The sequence below is a fragment of the Meriones unguiculatus genome, chromosome 4, assembly GCF_030254825.1.
Source record: "Meriones unguiculatus strain TT.TT164.6M chromosome 4, Bangor_MerUng_6.1, whole genome shotgun sequence".
Taxonomy (NCBI): Eukaryota; Metazoa; Chordata; class Mammalia; order Rodentia; family Muridae; genus Meriones; species Meriones unguiculatus.
This window is the reverse complement of record NC_083352.1, coordinates 21,220,388-21,241,259: the sequence shown is the minus strand read 5'-3', so window position 1 is coordinate 21,241,259 and position 20,872 is coordinate 21,220,388.

Sequence of the window (20,872 nt, the reverse complement as noted above, 5' to 3'; positions counted from 1 at the left end):
GGCCCATTATTGTTGAATATCTGGTTTTATGGACACTAAGCTCTACTTTATGCTATGATGGGCAAAGGATTAACACAAATTGAAATTTTTCAAGTCATGAAAATTACAGTCTAGGAAATACTTCGGCCTTGGATTGAGCAGGTGCATTTCTAAAGTAGAATGCTGACCATAGTCTTCTTAATAACATTTGCCACACCCCCAGTCTACTGCATGTTCCAGGGAACACCATAAGGGACTGATTTCTCTAACTATTCCCAATTTGCTACCACACCAAAGACTGGATTCTGATTCCTCTTATCTTCCATTCTAGATTGCTACTAATACTCAATAAATATTTGCCTCTAAACTTCTGTAACGCTTAATCATTACTCGCAAAATGTTTTGCAGGTAAGGTTTCTAGAACTTTAAAATATTTACTTGCACACTGATACGAAGAAATATACTGTAGAAAAGGAACACTTGAAAATGTTGGAGGGTCCGTTCACCTACTGTAACAGATGCTAAAGACAGAGGCAGAGTTATAGTCAAGTGCATAGCTGGAAAGATGGCAAGGATGGGACATGTGATTCTAGTGAAACCAGAAAGTACTCCAATACACTGTAAAATGTTGAAGAAAGGAGAGGAAATCATGTCAAAACTTGTATGATGTCACTCTAAGTACAGTTAGGACCTCCGATGACCTGTGTAGGTGGGTATCTGAAAAAAATGATGATAAGTAATATGTTCCAGTTGCCATCAGAGATATTTTCTCCCATCCATCATAGACACACATGTACACACACACACACACATACACACACACACACACACACACACACACACACACACAAGGGGGAGCAATGGAGAGATCACCTTCTTTATTTATTTATTTACTTTTCTCTTTTTTTTTATTACTTTATTTTTTTATCAGTTACATTTTATTAACTCTGTATCCCAGCCGTGTCCCGATCCCTCATTCCCTCCCAGTCCCTCCCTCCCTCCCTCATCTCCACCGTGCCCCTTTCCAAGTCCACTGATAGGGGGGACCTCCTCCCCATTCATCTGATCCTGTTTTATCAGGTATCTTCAGGACTGGCTGCAAAGCCCTCCTCTGTGGCCTAACAGGACTGCTCCTCCCTTCGGGGGTGGGGAGACCACCTTCTTTATAACCAAATTCACTTTGCAGGTTCAGATAACCACAACCAATCCTGTTTTTAAAATGTTAATGAAAAGTTCCAAAATAAATAATGCACAGTGTATGTGTATGAGTGTGTCTACGCCTGGTGCCCACACAGGAAGAACAACATCGAGTCTGGAGGAAAGAATACTTGTAAGCTGCTGTGTAGGTGGCAGCTGGGAACAAACTTGGGTCCTTTGAGCAGCCAATGCTCTCACCCTCTGAGCCATTCACACAGCCCTTATACATAAACTCAAAGTGAGATACAATCCTGAGCAGCATGGTGACATTATCCCACCATCTCCCTTTGCCCAGAGTGTCCTTGGTGCATAATTATCTGCCCACTATCCAGTTGGTGGGCATCGTGGTTAGCAGAATGATTATAGCAGCATGTCAGTGACTGTGCTCTAATAATCTTTACTGCAATTGCTAATAGGCTCAAAATGCAAAAAAATGCCAATTCACATATGCTTCCTTTCAATGCAAAGGTGAACATGGCTCAGTGGTGAGAGGGAAAAACATGCCTGCTGAGGTAGATAAGATCTACAGTATCAGATTTTTAGATCAAGAGAGATCACATTTACATGTCTTCTAACAATATGCCATATTTATTCCATTATTATTAAACTCTTACTGTCCTTAATTTAAAAATTAAACTGTCTCTTAGGTATGTTTGAACAGGAAAAGCATAGTATATACAGGGCTCACTATTATCTGAAGTTTCAGGATTCACGGGGGTCTTGGATTGTGTCATCCAGGCATAAAGGAAGACTACTGCAAATAGATAAATCAAAGGATTGCTGAGCAGCAGGGAGGACCTGCCTGTGTTTGCTTAGCATGAAATTGCAGTGGACCCAATTATCTTGGTTTTGTGACTTTCTTTAGTTACTGCTGACAGCCCAGTTGGAGGAAGAGAGACTGGGCTTGATGGGGTGATCCAAGGTTAGGGGTCTATAAAGTAGACGTGGCTCAAGGTTGAGAAGGGAAGTGTGATATTCTCCGATGCTAATGAGACATTACGGAATTGCATGGCCAAGGTTGCCATGCTTTGTAGTAAGGCAAATGGGTTTAGAAATAGTTCTGAATATAACTACTCTGAGAATATTAAGGATTTAAATTTATGAAGACAGTGTGAACATGTCAGTAAAATTAAGAGACTGGAGTATGCGCCTCAGAAGGTAACAGAGAAAAGGGAGGAGGGACATCCAAGTTCCCAGTCAAATAATGAGAAGGTTTTTTTGGAAAGTGTCACATCTTTTTTGTACTCAAATTCAAGAAATATAAAGAATTAAACATGGAAAAAGCAAAAATAGTACAGAGTAGATTCTCTTTGTTTTGCAACTTGAGGCAGGAGAATTATGTAGCCAAGGCTGGACTCAAAGTTGCTATGTAGCCTTACTCTTTCCTCAAATTTGAGTTTCATTCTGAATGCTAAAATTACAGGCATGCATCCATATGTACTGATGAAGTCTTAAGGCATTACAATCATTTCAAGAAATGGAGAAGTGCCCATCATAGAAATAAACAAACCCAGCTGCCTAAAGATTCCAACACAGTTGGCATAACTCTCAAAGACAAACAAATCCTGTGAAACCATAGTCTAGAACACATACCACAACACATGCTTGTTCAGTTTTGCCTTTTGTTTTAAAATTTCAATTCTATCAACTTGCCTGAAAAGTTGTCAAACAGAAAGTTCAAAGACATCTTTCATAGTAAGGAAGTCAGGGGAAAAATACAACTGAGAAATTGCTTTGCAATTAAAGCATAGCTATAAGGAAGCAATAGTGGGAAAGCTTCAAACCACAAGGAAATATTCACTTCAAATATGGCAGTCTTCACACAAAGTGATTAAGAAACTGATAGAAGACATGGAAAAAATAGAGGGAACCTAAAGCTGGAAGAATACAGCCTGAAATGTTGGGATCTAGAAAAGATCATCCTGAGTGAGGTATTCCAGAAGCAGAAAGACACACATGGTATATACTCACTTATAAGTGGATATTAGGCATATAATATAGGATAATCATACTAAAATCTGTACAGCTAAAGAAGCTAAGCAAGCAAGAGCTGGAGAGGACAGGAACTCCACAAGGAGAGCAACAGAACAAGAAAATTTGAACACAGGGAACTTCCCAGAGACTCATACTCCAACCAAGGACTATTCATGGAGATGACCTAGAACCCCTGCACAAATGTAGCCCATGGCAGTTCAGTGTCCAAGTGGGTTACATAGTAATGGGAAGAGGGACTACCTCTGACATAATCTGATTGGTCTGCTCATTGATCACCCCTCCGCCCTGAGGGGGGAACAGCCTTACCAGGCCACAGAAGATGACAATGCAGCTACTTCTGATGAGAACTGATAGTCTAAGATCAGAAAGAAGGAGCAGAAGACCTCCCCTATCAGTGGACTTGGGGAGGGGGATGCATGCAGAAAGGAGAGGAAGGGTGGGATCGGGAGGGGAGGAGGGAGGGGCTTATGGGGGGATATAAAATGAATAAAGTATAATTAATAATAATAATAAAAAAAAAAGAAGAAAAAAGCTAAGCAAGAAGGACGACCCTGGGTAAGATAATCAATCCTCACTCAGAAAGGCAAATGGACAGACATTAGAAGAGGGAGAAAACAGGGAACAAGACAGGAACCTACCACAGAGGGCCTCTGAAAGACTCTATCCAGCTGGGTATCAAAATATATGCTGAAACTCATAGCAAAATTTGGGCAGAGTACAGGGAATCTCATGAAAGAAGGAGAACATAGAAAGACCTGGAGGGAACAGGAGCTCTACAAGGAGAGCAACAGAACCAAAAATATCTGGGCACAGGGGTTTTTTGTGAGACTGATATTCCAAACAAGGACCATGCATGGAAATAACCTAGAACCCCTGAACAGATGTAGCCCATGGCAACTCAGTGTCCAAAGGGTTCCCTAGAAATGGGAACAGGGACAGTCTCTGACATGAACTCATGGGCTGGCTCTTTGATCTCCTCCCCCTGAAGGGATGCAGGTGCAGTCCACAGAGGAAGATAATGAAGCCAGTCCTGATGAGACCTCATAGACTAGGGTCAGATGGAAGGGTAGGAGAACCTCCCCTATCATTGGACTGGAGGAGGGGCATAGCAGAAGAAGAGGGAGAAACAGTGGGATTGGGAGGAGGGGAGGGAGCTACAGGGGGGATTCAAAGTGAATAAACTGTAATTAATAAAAATAAAAAAATTAAAAAACTGGAAGCCATTAAATATATATATTTATATATTATATAAATATATATATATATTGCCTGAAAACAATTCTTTTAGAATGGCAGGTAGATGGAGGGTGGCTTGAAAAATCTGAAGAGCATGAAGAAAATCTGTAGGAGAATATGCACTGAGGTCTTGAAAGGTTAGTGGTTAGCCAGGCTTCTTGGCTTCTTGGTGGTAAACAACTATTGTGCCAGCTACTTAAGAGACTGAGTCGGAGAATGCCTGGACCTAGGAGCTGGAGACACCAAAGCTAGACCCCACCCGACAGGAGTAGGGGCAGAAATAGCTTAATTCCTCTTCACTAAGTTCAAGGCTGACATTAGTAGTGACAGATAAGATCCAGAGATTGAAAATTCATAGAAGTCATTGTGGCTAGTAGAGAAAGAAGGGGTTTAACCTTTTATAAAATGAAGTGAGAATTAAATTTAGAATGCAATCACTTTTTCCAGTAAGGTCACTGATTGTAATAACGTGAGGTAACCTATCCGGATGTCTTGGGCTTAGAAATGGAATTCATGGCACTTAGTTGCATTTCCACTAATTAACTATCAGTCAGATGACTTGATTTTAACCCACTCTCTACTCAGAGATTTCTTTTTTTTTTAATCACTATTTGCTTGACTTTGTTCAGTACTGCATTATTTACATCCAACAAGGCAGGATGTATGACTCTCCAGGTGTCTTATTTTGAAATGCAAACTTGGTCTGGAGCTGGGTGCTAGCCATACTTTCATGAGGCATCCTTTCTCTTTCACCAAGAAGAATGGCATATTAAATTGAATTTGGAATTCTTACAGCTCCACTGGCGCCTTAGATCAAAATATTACTTCATGAAAACAGCAAATAAACATACACATCCTTTCTGAGCTGCTCTTTTTTTTTTATTTAGTCCCTATACATTTTGACAATATGTCTGAATTTTATCCAACCAGTGTTGTTTAAAAAAAAAAAACTCAAATGTTCAGTTTTACCAAAAAAGACTCAGAAACCAGATGCTGGGGTGAAAGCCTGTTAGCTCAGTAAGGCAGAGAAAGCACACAGCTGATATCCAGGAAGGAAAAAGGAAGTTCTCCCTCACCACAGGATGCCTGAAAAAACCCTCAAACTGAATGTTCATCTGTCTATCCATCCTCCTGGCTCCTCCTTACTCTCTATGTTTTTTTCCTGTGTTTACTTCCTTCCAATTGGTTGCTTGCTCTGACTTCCTCTTGACCTAGGTTTAACTTTACTAAATTCTGTTTACAGTAGTCAAGCAGAATGCTCTTGGATTAATGGTGTGTGCTAGGGCTGAGCCACACCACAATTACAAACAGGTTTTTCTAGTAAACAACAAAATCAGGGTTTGCAGTGTGATTAGATACCCTGCAACAAGCCAGTGTTTTCTTTTCTGGGTGGTTAAGTCCTTTGCGTGTAAAAGCGAGACATGCTCCAGCATTCCTTCAGCAGTGAAAGATGGAAGAGATTGGTGTGAAACTCTTTATCCTTCCTATTCTTTGTCCCCACAAGTTCAAAGTGTAAAAATTACCTAAGCATTGTATCTCAGAAGTCTGTACCTCCTGCAAACTGTAGTGTATGGACGATCTTCTAAGGTCATGACTCTCAAATGGCAGTTTTAACTCGCAAGTGTTAGTTTGGTCTACTCAATTGCCATGGATGCTGTCTTATTCAGTGTCCTATTACTGTAAAGAAACAACATGATCGTGGAAACTCTTATAAAAGAAAACATTTAGTTGGGATTTGCTTACAGTTTCAGAGATGCAGTCCATTTTCATCTTATCAGGAGCATGGCAGCAAGCAGGCAGACTTGGTGTTAGAGAAGTAATTTCAAGTTCCATATCTTAATCGTCAGGCAACAGAAGAGATTTCAAAACCCCAAAGCCTACCCCTAGTGACATAATGCTAGAAAGGCCACACCTGCACCATCAAGGCCACCCCTCCTAATTCTTTCAAATAGTGCTAAGTATTCAAGTGCATGAGCCTATGGGACCTATTTTTATTTAGACCACCACAGGTGCCCTCCTCCACAAGACAGCACAGTATTCCAGGCTATGCTGGTACCCATACATCTTTGTATCAGTATGTGGGATCAAGATCAGGACAGACCAGGCAGTAAGCCGCTGGAAAGAAAATGCATTGTAGTAAGTGGCATATATCACTATCCCTAAGATCATGTAAACTAAACATATTTTCCAGATCTGCAGAGTTTCAAGGGGTGGAGAAGTGGCACCCCACTACATTTCCCCCTGAGAGAATGAGTTAATGGTACTAGCTGGAACACTCATTATGGATGGAAATATAGCAATTACATTCCACTTTTCCTATGCTGAGTGCTTATAATAGGTAGTAATAATTCAATCAGCCAGCCATTCTTATATTAATGTGCTATTAAAGTGTTTACAGTAATATATAGTTGCTCTTGTTTGGGCTTAAATACAAGCTAAAGAAATGTACTATATTGTGAATGGTTATGAACAAAGAATATATAAAATTCACGAATGCTAATGTGTACCCATAGATTTAATTCTATACATACTTTCAAATTCTGAAGGTCCTGCTCTTTGTAGGGATAACTTTTTCTACTTTTTCTATTGAATTGTTTTTTGTCCTTGTTTATAAACATACAAGGTATCTATAGTCATTTATCCAATATGGAAAATTATTGAATTGTTTTTTGTCCTTGTTTATAAATATACAAGGTATCTATAGTCATTTATCCAATATGGAAATTTATTATGTTAAGTTGTACATTATACTAATATGCACATGTGATATTTATCAGGCCTATTGCTCCATCTATATTTAGGAATGTCTCCTAGCAATGTTATTTCAGAAATGAAACTAAACTTTGAAAATAAAAGTCACATTCTAAATATTTTGGTTTCTCATGATATATATGATAAAAAATTACTCAAAATTAGTAAGGCTGATATCAGATGTCTACAATAGCTTTTGAGGATTTACCTGGAGATGTATTTTTAATTTTTTTTTTATTTATTCACATTTTTATCTATGGGTAGATTGATATGGTAGATATTTCAGTATCTTGCCAAAGCAGATTGGGAAATCTCCAGCAAACTTCATGCTAAGGTTAGCAGGTAAATCGTCAATTAACATATGCTCCCAGGCCTTGCACGCAGCACACCAAAGAATACATGGACAAACGGAACTTTTGGTCACAGCTGATTAGATCAGGAATAAGGGGCCAAGTGACCTTGAAGGAAGCAAGAGATAGAGAATATCTGTTCTGAAAATCGAGAGGGCTTTCCAAGTTCTGGTCAAAGAGTATTCTGAAGGCCAGCTGTAAAACCAGTCTCCATTAACTACAATTTTTTTTTTTTTTTTACTATTCATTAACTATTTTGAAACTTAAAGTTTTCTAATTTTAACTTTTAAAACATATAATAAATTTTTCATGTGTTTATTTTGTTTATAGTATTTTCATTCTCTAGAGCCATTTATAATAAACTATCCCTGATAGAGACGCTAGAAATAAATTTAAAATAAAGCTATAATTGCAATAGTGAATAATGATTCTGAATACTAGCCATTATCTAGACTATTTTAAGCACTCTCTACATAATTCTATACATGCTTTTTCAATTGTTAGCACTCCTTAACATAACTAAACATCACCTCCAATTTTCAAATAAATAAACCAAGGCACAGAAGGGTTCAGTCTACTGCTGAAAAGTGTAAAGCTTCTCCGTAGTGGAAACAAACTTCAAAGCTATGAAGGCTGACAGTGGAGAAAGCGTTGTCGTTGTCGCCTCTGTACTTGAATTCTCTGGCAGCGACAGTACAGAGCACCTGTGAGATTCAATTAATTCCTGAAGGTGAAAAGCTGAGAATGGTAAATCAGAGAAATTCCCAAATGGCAAACGTCTACAATAGGGATGCTCATAATGTGTTGGCGTTGTGCTGTGAACATGAAGTATGTCCTCACTGGTGCCTGACTTAAATCTAGGGTCTCAGGTTGTGGCACTATTTGCAAAGGTTCTGGAGACTTTAAGAGAGGTAGGACCTATCTGAAAGTACTAAGACCCTGTAAATAGATCCTTTTGGATATCTTGACCCTGACTCTTTTCTCTCTCCCTTTCTGCTTCCAATATATCATAAGGTAAAGGCATTCATCCACCACATACTCCCATTATCATGATTTTCTGGCCTTTAATATAATCTTTCACATAATATTTATGCAGAAGAGGCCAGATGATCACTGGGCAATACTCAGAAACTGTGAGCCAAACTCTATCTCTCTTTGCTAACCTTATTCTCTCAGTTATTCTATTAACACCAATGCAAAAGCAACTAATATTATTGGAAAATAAAGTAGTGTCAAGGTGTAGAGATGTCTGTAAGCAGGATTGACATTCTCCATTTAGTGACTGTGAGAACTGTGGCTATTCTTTTGGGATGGGAGCGATATATGGGAAATACGTAAAGGAGGGAATGAGAGGAATGTTTTCACTTTTGCTTTTATTTCTTTAACCTTGTGCGTTGAACTGTTTCCTGATTAGTCCCACTTGACTAAGCTTCCTAATAGGTGCAAACATCAGAACTATGTCCTTCACTTTTTTGATAAGTCTTTGTGTGCCAGAGTAACTGACAATGAATAAACAAAGAATGAATGAATACATGCATGCATGCATGCATGCATGCACGCATGAATGAATGAATGAATGAGCATATTAGTATAATTTTATCATGATCTGGGTCCAACAATTGAATTAGATGGTAGCTCTTTATTAACAGACTTGACACATGATCTTTCTACCAGTATGGGCCACAAGTCCTGTTCTTAATTTCCTTCTCCTTGACCAGAGACAGGCAAAAGATTGTGCTGTGAACTCTTTTTATCTGCTGAGATAAGCACTTTTGTTACCTCAATCATAGTCGGTTCCTTCTGGGGAAATAGTTAGCATGACTCACGGGACCTGATGAAGCGTATTGCTTTGGACTACACAGGAGTTAAAATTTAAATGGTCAGATTTATAAAGCCAGGTATAACAGAGATGCAGGGAGAAAATCATCTGGAATAAATGGTAATATGAGGCCACAGAAAGTACCCGGTGGCAACATGATGAGGTTTGGCAGAGGTTCCAAGGAAGCACAGCTAATGATGGTAAAACACAATGTCCCAGGCATGAGGCAGCAAGGAACACATCAGTGACCCTCAGAAGCCATACTCATGATTGCGGGCAATGTTTTCATTTAGAAGTGACAGATAAGTCACAATTGATGCATGAGCATATAGTCAAATATCCAGATAGGAAAGAAAGTGATGATGTTATCAACATAAAAGCCACAGTTCTCATCTTACAGGGAATAACAGATAGTTTATTCCAGAGCGTTTTTGAGAGACCATGACCTGGGAACACAGATTCAGGTTATCCTGAACAAATTCGATGTTCCAATGTGGAAGGAATATCATGGGTTTGGGAGAACAGAGAAAGTCATAAGTCAGAGAAACTTTAAAATACATTGGTGAATATACAAGAGAGGTGATTCCTAGTGACTTGGGGACGGGGAAGTGAGCTATTTTATAGGCCCAAGATGCAATCATAGTTCTTGGGTTGGTGAAAACTAGTGTTATGCTAAGTCACTAGACTCTAAGAGGTTCTTACATATTATCACAAGGGGTTAGTTCATATAGAGCATAGGTCAAGGAATGCTTATTCCAGAAGACTGAAATAAGACCAAGATAAGGTAATTAACCTTTGAATCTACAAAATTCCCATCTGTATAGAGTACTGAAATTCCACTTACTACGTCAGTCCCTGCAGACACCAACTCTTTCCAGGAGTTAATTTGTTCACAGGCAGACACAGCGTCTTGTCAGGAATTTTCTTTCACAATTTTACACAATGTGTCTGTACAACCTTTTCACACATGGAGGCTACTGAAAACTGTGATCCACAGAGTGAGCCCACCACTGACACTACTAATAATATCCTGCTATTCTTGCAGACAGGTGCCTAGCGTAAGAGTCCTCTGAGTGACTTGACCCAGCAGCTGATTAAAACAGATGCAGAGACCCACATCGAAATATTAGTTGGAGCTCAGGGAATCTTATTGAAGGAGAGGAAGGATTGAAAGAATCAGAGAGGTCACGAACACCACAAGGAAACCTACAAAATCAACTAACCTAGGCCTGTAGGAGCTCATAGAAACTGAACAACCAACCAGAGATCATCCATGGGACAGACCTAGGCCCCATATGTAACAGGTGTACAGCTTGGTTCTCATTAGGACCTCTAACAACAGAAGCAGGACCTGTCTGAGACTTGCCTGCCTTTGGGTCCCTTTCCCCTAACTGAACTGCCTTGTCCAGCCCCAGTAGAAGATACACTCCATCCTACTTGATATGTAAGGTGGGCTGATACCATGGAAGGTCTCCCCTTCTCTGAGAAGAAAAGCAGAGAGCATAGGGGGAGGGAAGGGGAGGTGAGAGGGAAGGACTGGGAGGGGAGGAGGGAGGGAAAGTTTCAACTGAGATCTAAAGGAAATAAATTAACTAATGAATGAAAGAAAGAAAAGGTAGGGTAAAGGAAAAGTAGAGTGTAAATCTGGAATGAAATATAAGAAGATCCACGCAGTGCTGAAGAGACTTGATAAGCTATGAACAGATGGCAGAGGAGGAGAACTACTCTTTTCAGTGGATTGGAGAAAGGGAATGGGGGGGGAACAGGGATGGAGGGTGGGACCAGGAGGAGTTGAGGAAGGGGACTTCAACTCACATATTGCAAAATCAAAGCCCCTAATTCTGAGGATGCGTATCCCTGAGCAGACTATCAGTCAGTTGTATGAACTTCATGAACTTGAAATATCTGTTTTAAAAAATATGAAATAATTCCAAATACAATACATTGCAAATACAGGTCTCTGTCTCTCTGTCTCTCTGTCTCTCTGTCTCTCTCTCTCTCACACACACAGAGAGAGAGAGAGAGAGAGAGAGAGAGAGAGAGAGAGAGAGAGCACTCTAAGGGGCTTACTAATCTCAGGAGTAGCCGTGAGAAGGACCACTAACTCAGTTTTTAACTCTCTTAGCTCAGCTTGTCCTTCATCTTGCTTACTAGAAGATTGTAGACAAGGTGACTTTGTGGGTTACACAGCTCTTTTTATCAGAATACATGGGGATGGCACAAGGCTCTGAAAAGACTCAGCCAGGTGTGTATCTTTTTTAATGACTCTGGATCTCATCTTTATGTAAAAGATTACAACGGTTTGGATTTAAACAGTACAGGATTAAAATGCTTGTTCTGCCTGCCTAACATTACTAACTTTATCAGACAATATCCCTCCCAATGTGTGTCTATAAACACTGGGGGTATGTTTGAAAAACCTGTTCTAATGGGAAGTAGTTTGTGAGGTGCGCTCTATTTCTTCACCTGTGTCTTAAAACTTCCTAGTTTACAGATCCTTATAGGCATTTTATATGAGTCTTGAGACAGTTCTTTTAGATGAGCAAGAGAGATATCCTGTAATAATAAAAATGTTTATGTTTAAGATATATTCCTCCATAAGCAAATTTTTATTCACCGAACAATATATTATCTAATGAGCGACTAACCAATGTAATTGTAGCCAGTAATCAATGTCAGATATCTCCACATGGTAAAGAAAGTAAGAAGTAAAACTGAAAAGACAATTTCTTGTGTTTATGCACATTATATACAGTTCTCTTGTCATCTTGCATTAGTATTTCACATTTGTCAGCTAGTGAACTAATGTGGATACATTAATAAATATTAATATAAATTAAATCAACATGCATTAATATTAATATAAAATAAATATTATTAAAGCCTGTACTTGATTCAAAGGTCTTCAGGTTTTCCCTGGGACCTCTTTCCATGTGAAGATCACATGTGGAAGTCTGGGTTGCAGAAATAGTCTCATCGCCTCAGGCTGTTGTGAACTGTACATACTCTCACATTCCTCTAAGGTTTTTGTCACCTTTTGCTATTTTAAGGCCTGGTGTGTTTTATAGTATAGCCTTGGCTTAGGTTTGTCTTATGGATGCTGTTTTCATGGAGTTGCAGATCTTAACAAAGAAGACCAAAAAGATAAATAACATGTTTATTTCATCATGTCAAGACAATACTATGCCTGTAGCTCATCACTGTTAAGCATGCCAGCTCACCTAGTTATTGAATGGCTTGATTAATTTCTCTCTTTTAAATTACTTCCCTTGTACTTTGAACAGCTCAACTCAGGGAATGGAGAGCTATGACATATATCCTTGAAGTCACAGTATATACATAAATTTTCTTTGCAATACCACATATCAAGAATGTGTAAGAGCCATCCCTTTTGAGTAATTGCGGTTGAAAATCTATTTTATTGGATATTAGAATGGCTACTTCTGCTTGCTTCTTGGGTCCTTTTGCTTGGAAAATCTTCTTCCAGCCCTTTACTCTCAGGTAATGTCTATCTTTGTGACTTAGGTGTGTTTCTTGTATGCAACAGATTGTTGGATCTTGTTTAGGGAGCAGCCTTACCCAGTTCACAGAGGAAAACAAAGAGGCCATTTCTGATGAGACCTGATAGACTATGGTCAAATGGAAGGGGAGGAAGACCTCCCCTATCACTGGACTGGGGGATGGGCATAGGAGAAGAAGAGGGAGGGAGGGTGGGATGAGGAGCAGATGTGGAGGGGTCTACAACTGGGATACAAAGTGAATAAACTGTAATTAATAAAATAAATAAAAATTTATTCAGTTCTATAAAAAAATGAATGTCTATTAATGTACTTTTTTAATACTTTGGATCCTTAGTATTTATAAGACTTTGTGATACTTTTCAGCACCATTTTATTCTGAAGTACAAACTGTTCCAGCTTTGGCCATGTCTCATACTCTAATAATTATTTTAGTAAAACTTTATGGAATACCTGTTCTGTATAAAATTATGCAAAATTAAATATATATAAATTGAACAGGGTATTATTATCTTCAAGGACAAATTAATTAGAATATATGAAAAAGGCAGAATCTACTCTGAGTTAACCTCATGGGTAAGACAGACAATGCCAAGCCTGAATCAGATATGCAAATCAGTACAATTCTAACACTGGGCTGATCACTCATTTTGATTCTATATTCTAGGAGATAGAGATGTAGCTCAGTGGAAGAGGCTTGCCTAGCAATAGGTTTGATCCCTAGCAACACAGCAAAACAGAAAGGGGGGGAGAGAGGGACATAGGGAGAGAGTAAGGGAAGGAAATAAAGACTCATTGCTGGTTAGTTTTATAACAACTTGACACAAACTAAAGTAAGCGGAGAGGGCAGAACCTCAGTTAAGAGAATGCCCCCATACAATTGAGCTGTAGGCAAAGCCTGTAAGACATTTTTTTTTTAATTAGGAATGACAGATGAGAGCTCAGTCCATTGATGGTGGTACTGTCTCTAGGCTGGTGATCCTGAGTTGATTACAAAGAAGAAGCAGGCTGAGCAAGCCATAAGGAACAAGCCAGTAAGCAACACCCTTCCATGGTCTCTACATCAGCTTCTGCCTCCAGGTTTGTTGCCCTGTTTGAGTTCCTATTTTGACCTCCTTCAATGATGAACAGCACTGTGAAAATATAAACTAAATAAACCCTTTCCTCTGCATGTTGTTTTTGTCATAGTGTTTCACGACAGCAATATTAACCATGACAAAGGCAAGAATTAAGAGAGAAAGAAAGAAAAAGAAAGGAAAAGAAAAGAATGGAAAAACGAAAGAAAGAAAAAGAGAGAGATGGAGGAGGGGAAGGGAAAAGAAAAAGAAAGACACACAGATAAGGAACAGCAATATTAACCCTGACTAAGACAAAAAAAGAGAGAGAAGAAAGACACACAGAGAGAAAAATCACTTCATATGAGTATTTAGAAGATCAAGTTAAAATAATTTTTAAATATAAAAAGGTCATAAGAACTTGGATTTCAGATCCAAACTGCTTTACTTGAATCCATACATGACCTGCTCTGTAATGGTAGCAGCCAACTGGTTCTACTTTTTCATTACTTATCACGGGAAAAATGTGTAGAGATTGGCTGGTCTGTAGAGGTAAACATCAATGAGGCTGGTGCTTACACCAAGTTTGTTACATGTTTTAAGAAGTAGGATGAAAGACTGTGGTGAGAACTTTCAGCTGGAGAAGAGAAAATCAGTCGAAGGAGCCTTCATGGCATTGGGGTTCAGTATTAATGCTTAAGCAGAAGATGTCGTGAAGAAGCTAGACCTCTTCAGGAGCATGTATCTGTCAGGATCTGAAGCAACAACTAAAAGTGACTGTCTGGGCCCCCCAAAACTCTATCATAGACGCAGGATGAAAATGTTTGTTCTGAGTCACCAGGAACAGAAGTATAGAAATAGCTATCAGTGGACTGGGGGAGAGGCATGGGAGGAAAAGAGGAAGGGGTAGTGGGATTGGGAGGAGATGAGGGAGGAGGCTACAGCTGGGATACGAAGTGAATAAATTGTAATGATTTATATATATTACTATTGCTCTGTAGTACAGCTTGAGAGCTTGAGATCAGGGATGGAGATACCTCCAGATGATCTGTTGTTGTACAGGATCATTTTGGAAATTCTGGGTTTTTTGTTTCTCCATATGAAGTTGAGAATTTTTCTCTCAAGGTCTGTAAAGAATTGTGTTGGTATTTTGATGGAAATTACATTGAATCTGTAGATTGATCTTGGCAGAATAGATAAGCCTCACTTAGAAAGACAAATGGGATGGACATTGGATGTAGGAAAAAACAAGTAAAAGGACAGGAGCCTACCACAGAGGGCCTTTGAAAGACTCTACCTAGCAGTGTATCAAAGCAGATGCTGAGACTCAGAACCAAACCTTTGGCAGAGTGCAGGGAATCATATAAAAGAAGGGGGAGTTAGTAAGACAGAAGCTCCACAAGGACCAAATATACCTGGGCACAGTGGTCTTATATGAGACTGTTTCTCCAACCAGGGACCATGTATGGTTGGAACAAAGAACCCCTGCTAGGAAATAGCCCATGTTAGCTCAGTATCCAAGTGGGGACCTAGTAAGGGGAACAAGGACTATTTCTGACATGAATTCAATAGCTGGCTCTTCGACCCTGCCCCCCACCCCGAGGGAGGAACAGCCTTGCTAGGCCATAGAAGAGGACATTGCAGCCAGTCCTCAAGAGACCTGATAAGCTAGAGTCAGATGGAAGGGGAGGAGGTCCTCCCCTATCAGTGGACTTGGAAAGGGGCAGGGAGGAAATGAGGGAGGGATGGTAGAATTGGGAGGGAATGAGGGAGGGGACTATGACTACGACTACAGGATATTTAAAGTAAATATCCTGTGATTAGTATAAAAAATAAAAATTATATATATATATAATATATAAAATTATATATATATATATCATGCTGATTGTAACAAATTTTTTGTCTCAGGTACTGAGCACATTATACAGTATAAATTAATTGTTGATGTAAACAGGTCTCTCTTTTGAATCTAGGGTTATGTTTGATCATAGCCCTACATCTTAAAATCAAGCAGGGTAGATATATAAATATTTGCTGTAAAATGAATAATAGATAACACGTTTTGTTAGTGTTTATCAAAAGTTAATATCAAATAAAGTCCTGAACAATGAAACGACCATCAAGTATGGTTGATATCAAGTAAATTTCATTTATTATTGAAGACTCAGAGGTGCAACAAGGAATAGCTAAAAAGCAAATTGGCTTAGAAATGATATGTTCTTCCTGCTTCTCTTTGTACAAGTTACATCAGCTTTGCCACTTGCACCGACTGGAGCTATTTGCTCCTTAGTCAAGCACATCCCTGTCTGCCATTCAAGAGACATATGATTTAGCTAAGATCATTCTCTACTTGGAAACTAGATTTTCATGAATGATTCTGGACACCAACAGCAGATCTCTGTTTTGGAACACTGGAGTCTGTTTCATTGTCTAACTCTTCACACCACCAAATCATTATTTTTAAATATATCTGCTTAACTTATGACATCCTATAGCATGAGAATGAAAAAAGAAGCAGATATCAGCACTCACAGGCACAATTACTTAATGATGATTATTAATTATGAACAAGTCTGTATCCAGTATACCATAAGGTCATGTTCTAGACACAGATCTCAGATGTTGAGGCTTAGGTTCTTCCTGTTGATTGTCTCTGGTTGTGGTTTCCAAACTGAATGGGTCTGCTTTGACTTCTTACAGCAAGAAATACTTAGTATTCATGTCCTGTTATACAATCACCCAAGCTTTTACATATCTTCTCTCCCCTGTTGTGGCCCTCTCCTGTCTATAGAGATATGACACAATTGGCAAGCACTTCAGACGCCTTTATTCCCTCAGAACTGAGCATGTGTGACAATTACTGTGGTGAGTCCATTCTTGTGGAGGGTGACACATGAAATTAGGACATGGTATGTCTAGTCATGCAAGGATGGTGAGTGGCAATTGTGCCGTGATGTTTTCAATCCTGTGATGGTGGAGACTAACAATGGTATGGTGTGTCCATTCTGGTGGTGATAACTGACAGTTGTGGCATAGTGTGGGTCCACTCTTCTGGTAGTGATGTTTCATGATCATTGCACAGTATGTCCATATTTGTGGTGGTGATTATGTAAATCTTCATTTTATATATTCCTTTACATCATTTCTCTGGTTGACATGAATAAAGACTGAGCAAAGGAGAAAAGATGTTTTACCTGGATCTTGCTGTACTGTGGGAATCAGCTTCCACCATAAATTTTACCAGGGAAAGGACCAGAGGAACGCTGAGAAAGAAAGACACCTTTAGATATATTCTATGGAAAACACTGGCATGGGAAACCTGGACAAGGGCTGACTAGAAACGATACACATCATACATAATACATTTCTCCTTACTGTGATCAAACACGTGAAAAGGGACAATTTAAGGAAGGAAGAGTTCATTCCAGATTTCTGGTCCAGGGGATTTTTTTCTATCTTTGTAAGTAAAGTATGAAGTAACTTTGCTTCCTTAGTCAGGAGGCAGAAAGATAACAGGAAGTGTGGCTAGGCTATAGAACCTTAAGGTCCCTGTTGACAAACCATCTCTAGCAAGGCTAGAAAGGTTCCTTGGCCTTCCCAAGCAGTACCACTATTTGGGGACTAGTGGTCAAGTATGTGAGCCAATGGAGAAATAGTCACAATGCCACATTATAGATTAGAGTTGCATATTTGGCTTTCTTTGATTGTTCCTAGGTGGGAAGTGGAGACAGAGGACAGACATCAGGGAAGTGATTAGCTATTGATCAATTTCTGGCTGCTTTTAATGGCTTGTAACAAAACCTATTGCCCATTTTCCTGGACTGGCTGTGAAGAAATTTTTTTGACAGGATTATTTGAGGACAGAAGACCCATCCAAATCTGGGCCATACCTTCTGGTAGCAGCGTATATAAAAGACATGGAAGGCATGACCATAGAAAAGCCTGATTAAAAGATGCTAACCCTCACCATCACTGGACAGTCCATTATTTCACAGGCATTAGAGCCTCTTTTTCAAGGCTCTAATACATACTGGAGATGAGCTGAGTCATCCAGCCTCTTGGGCTGAACAGCTATTGGTTTCCTGAACTTTCTGTTTGTAGACAGACATTTTTTGGACTAAGTGGACAATACTCTGTAAGTCATTATAATAAACCCCTACACATTTTATCAGTTCTGTTTCTCTAGAAAACCCTGACTAATACAAAACCTCTTTCTAACTTTTGTTCTTTTTGTCATCTTTATGTGTGTATATTTTCTCAGACTCCAGTAAATATTGGCAAAAGAAAGTGTGAGATATAGCCAAGGTACAGTATAGAAGGAAACACACATTTCTTTCAATCACGTCTCAGTAGCTCTCATCTAAATAAAGGATGGATAAATTGGACAATTTTATTTCTCCAAAATGTGCAGTGAGGTTTGTTTTTATGATAAAATATTAAATGCCATCTTCCCATTTGGCTATATCCAAGCATAACATTAAAATGCCTTTTTGTGTAAGTTTTCTAGAAAATAGGAAATTTGAATGTTCAGCTATGACTGGGTATCTTTTGTAGATGAGATCAAATGGAGCATGATTCAGTTCTTTTTTGCTGGACTTTGCCAAGGCATGAAACTATTTTGAGATAAGGCAGAAAAAAAAATAGCATAAAGTCAAACATTTACCTCCAAAGATTTGAATTTCTTTCCTTTTTAGAACTATGAGTGGAAATTAAATGAATTTAGACAAACAATGCATTCTATTGGGGGATGAAGTCAGATCTAAAAATAAGTTAGATTTCAAAGAAATCATATGTTTTCTATCTCCTTGGATACCACCAAATGTCATGATGAGCTTAGTAGTCAGCATCAAGAGAATGAACCCACTACAATTAAGAACAAGAACTGAAATTGTTATATGGTACCTGCTCCTAGATGCTAAAGACTGATAATCAAGCTGATGGAAAATAGCAATATTCATGGCTACAAAGTTTACAAAATTTGTGAGTCACAATTTATCATGTTAAAATTACTGTTAATTTTGGTTCTTCCTTTCTCTTGGGCTTTTTAAGCCAGTTGTGGAATGATACCTTTCACTGAAAACACCTGAAGCATCTTTCCCCACAAACTCTTAACTCGGCATAGGACTTGGTCTTCCAATGAATCATCACCATAAGTTTCAAGCCCTAGATGGAGGCAGACAGACTAGCCATCCTATTGCAGCCTCCGTATGAACAAGCGTACCCTTGAAACAGCATTTTGAAGGTGATCCAGTTGTGCTAGCTGAGTCATTGTTCACTGTAATTTTACTAATGCATGCCCTCCTGAGTTTAAAATGTGTAGTAAGTCATCCCTCATGGCCAACTGCTTACATTATCTGATAGAACAGAAATGTCTTCATATATATTGTTGTCATCCATTGCTGGGTCTACAAAATTGGCTCTTACTTTTATAATCATTTACAATACCCATGGACATAATTAATGAGCAATTAGCCAGCATGAATAGTTTAAAGTATAAAATCAAATATTGGTAGTTCTAGCTCATGTTTTCTGGTAGAATGTAGTTAAACCATCTACATGAACAAAGGACTAGGCTACATTTTTACGTATACTATGATGCCATCTATGTGTGGATAGCTTTTTTGACATGGCTGACAACAAAATTATGCTTCCATTAACTTACAAAAGACACAGAAATACATTATTTCTCTGTATAGTATACCAAGACTAAAAGTTTTTATAAGGACCACACTCATGTAGAACACTAAAAACCTTTGTTTAGAAGTATCCATGTTATTTTTTTTAATAGGGGGAGCAACATTTCCAGGAACAATAACACCTTGTTCCTGCTCAGAAGTGTTCCATTGCATTGACTCATCACTTAATGGTACACAGATCTTTAGAACATTGGGTGCAGTCTACCAGATTTCCCACATGTCACCTGGAGACAATGGCCTGTGACATCCTTGCTGACACACTGTCCTTTTGAGAAATAGCTTGGGGTTTTATTTGATGAGTCATCTGTGACAGGAACAAAATGGTCCTGTCCATAACCAATTCTATAAACAAGCAGTCAGTTATTTGACCAATACTTGAAAGTACTTGCTTATAATAATTTCTGAGGACAGATAAGATTGCTTCTCATATCTCTATCCTTTGGGCATGCAATGCATTCTCTCGATGATTTTTGTGTGCTTGCTCTGTACATGTAGATTATCTTGTGAAGTATAGTGTCCAGTCATGTTATTGTCACTTCAGTAAGATGATGATCTTGTATAAGTAACACTGCTGACATGGAGGATTCCCAGCATCAACAGACAGGCTCTGAGCTGGATGGAGATTGAAGAACAACATCATATTTCATAAAGGCCAGCAGTACCTATAAACCTAATGAGAATCTGTTCTTCACAGAGATCTAGTGCCCTTGAAAAGTTTCTATTCATCATAATGCAAGATTTTGAAGTATAATTAATGATCATAAAAGCCACCTGGTTTGTAGGCTACTGGCATACAATAACTTACAATCTAGCCCTGCAATACGCCTTTCTGCATATCAGGGGATTGTTTCAGTTTAATTTGGTTTTCTTTTTAAAATTTTGCTTGGTATTTTATTATAGGGCATCCCCCCTTCTAACTGATCTTTATTTATTACTTTAATCATAAAAGTGTGTAAAGCAGACTGTGGTAACTCAATACGTGTGTGTAGCATATACTGATCAGGTCAAGGTAATTACTGTTTCCATCTCAGTGTTTGAAACATACCTTGTAGTTGGAGACTTGCTGTTTTTAATTCACTGGAAAAATATGCAAATATTAAAACTGGGCAGGTGAGATGCCTCAGCTGGGAAAAGTGATTGCACCAAGGTAACAGCCTGAGATCAATCCCAGGTTTCACATGCTCAAATAAGAGAAATAACCCTCAGAAGGTTGTCCTCTGACCTTCATACTCACTCCATGGGATGTGCTTCTCATACATACAATATATAAATA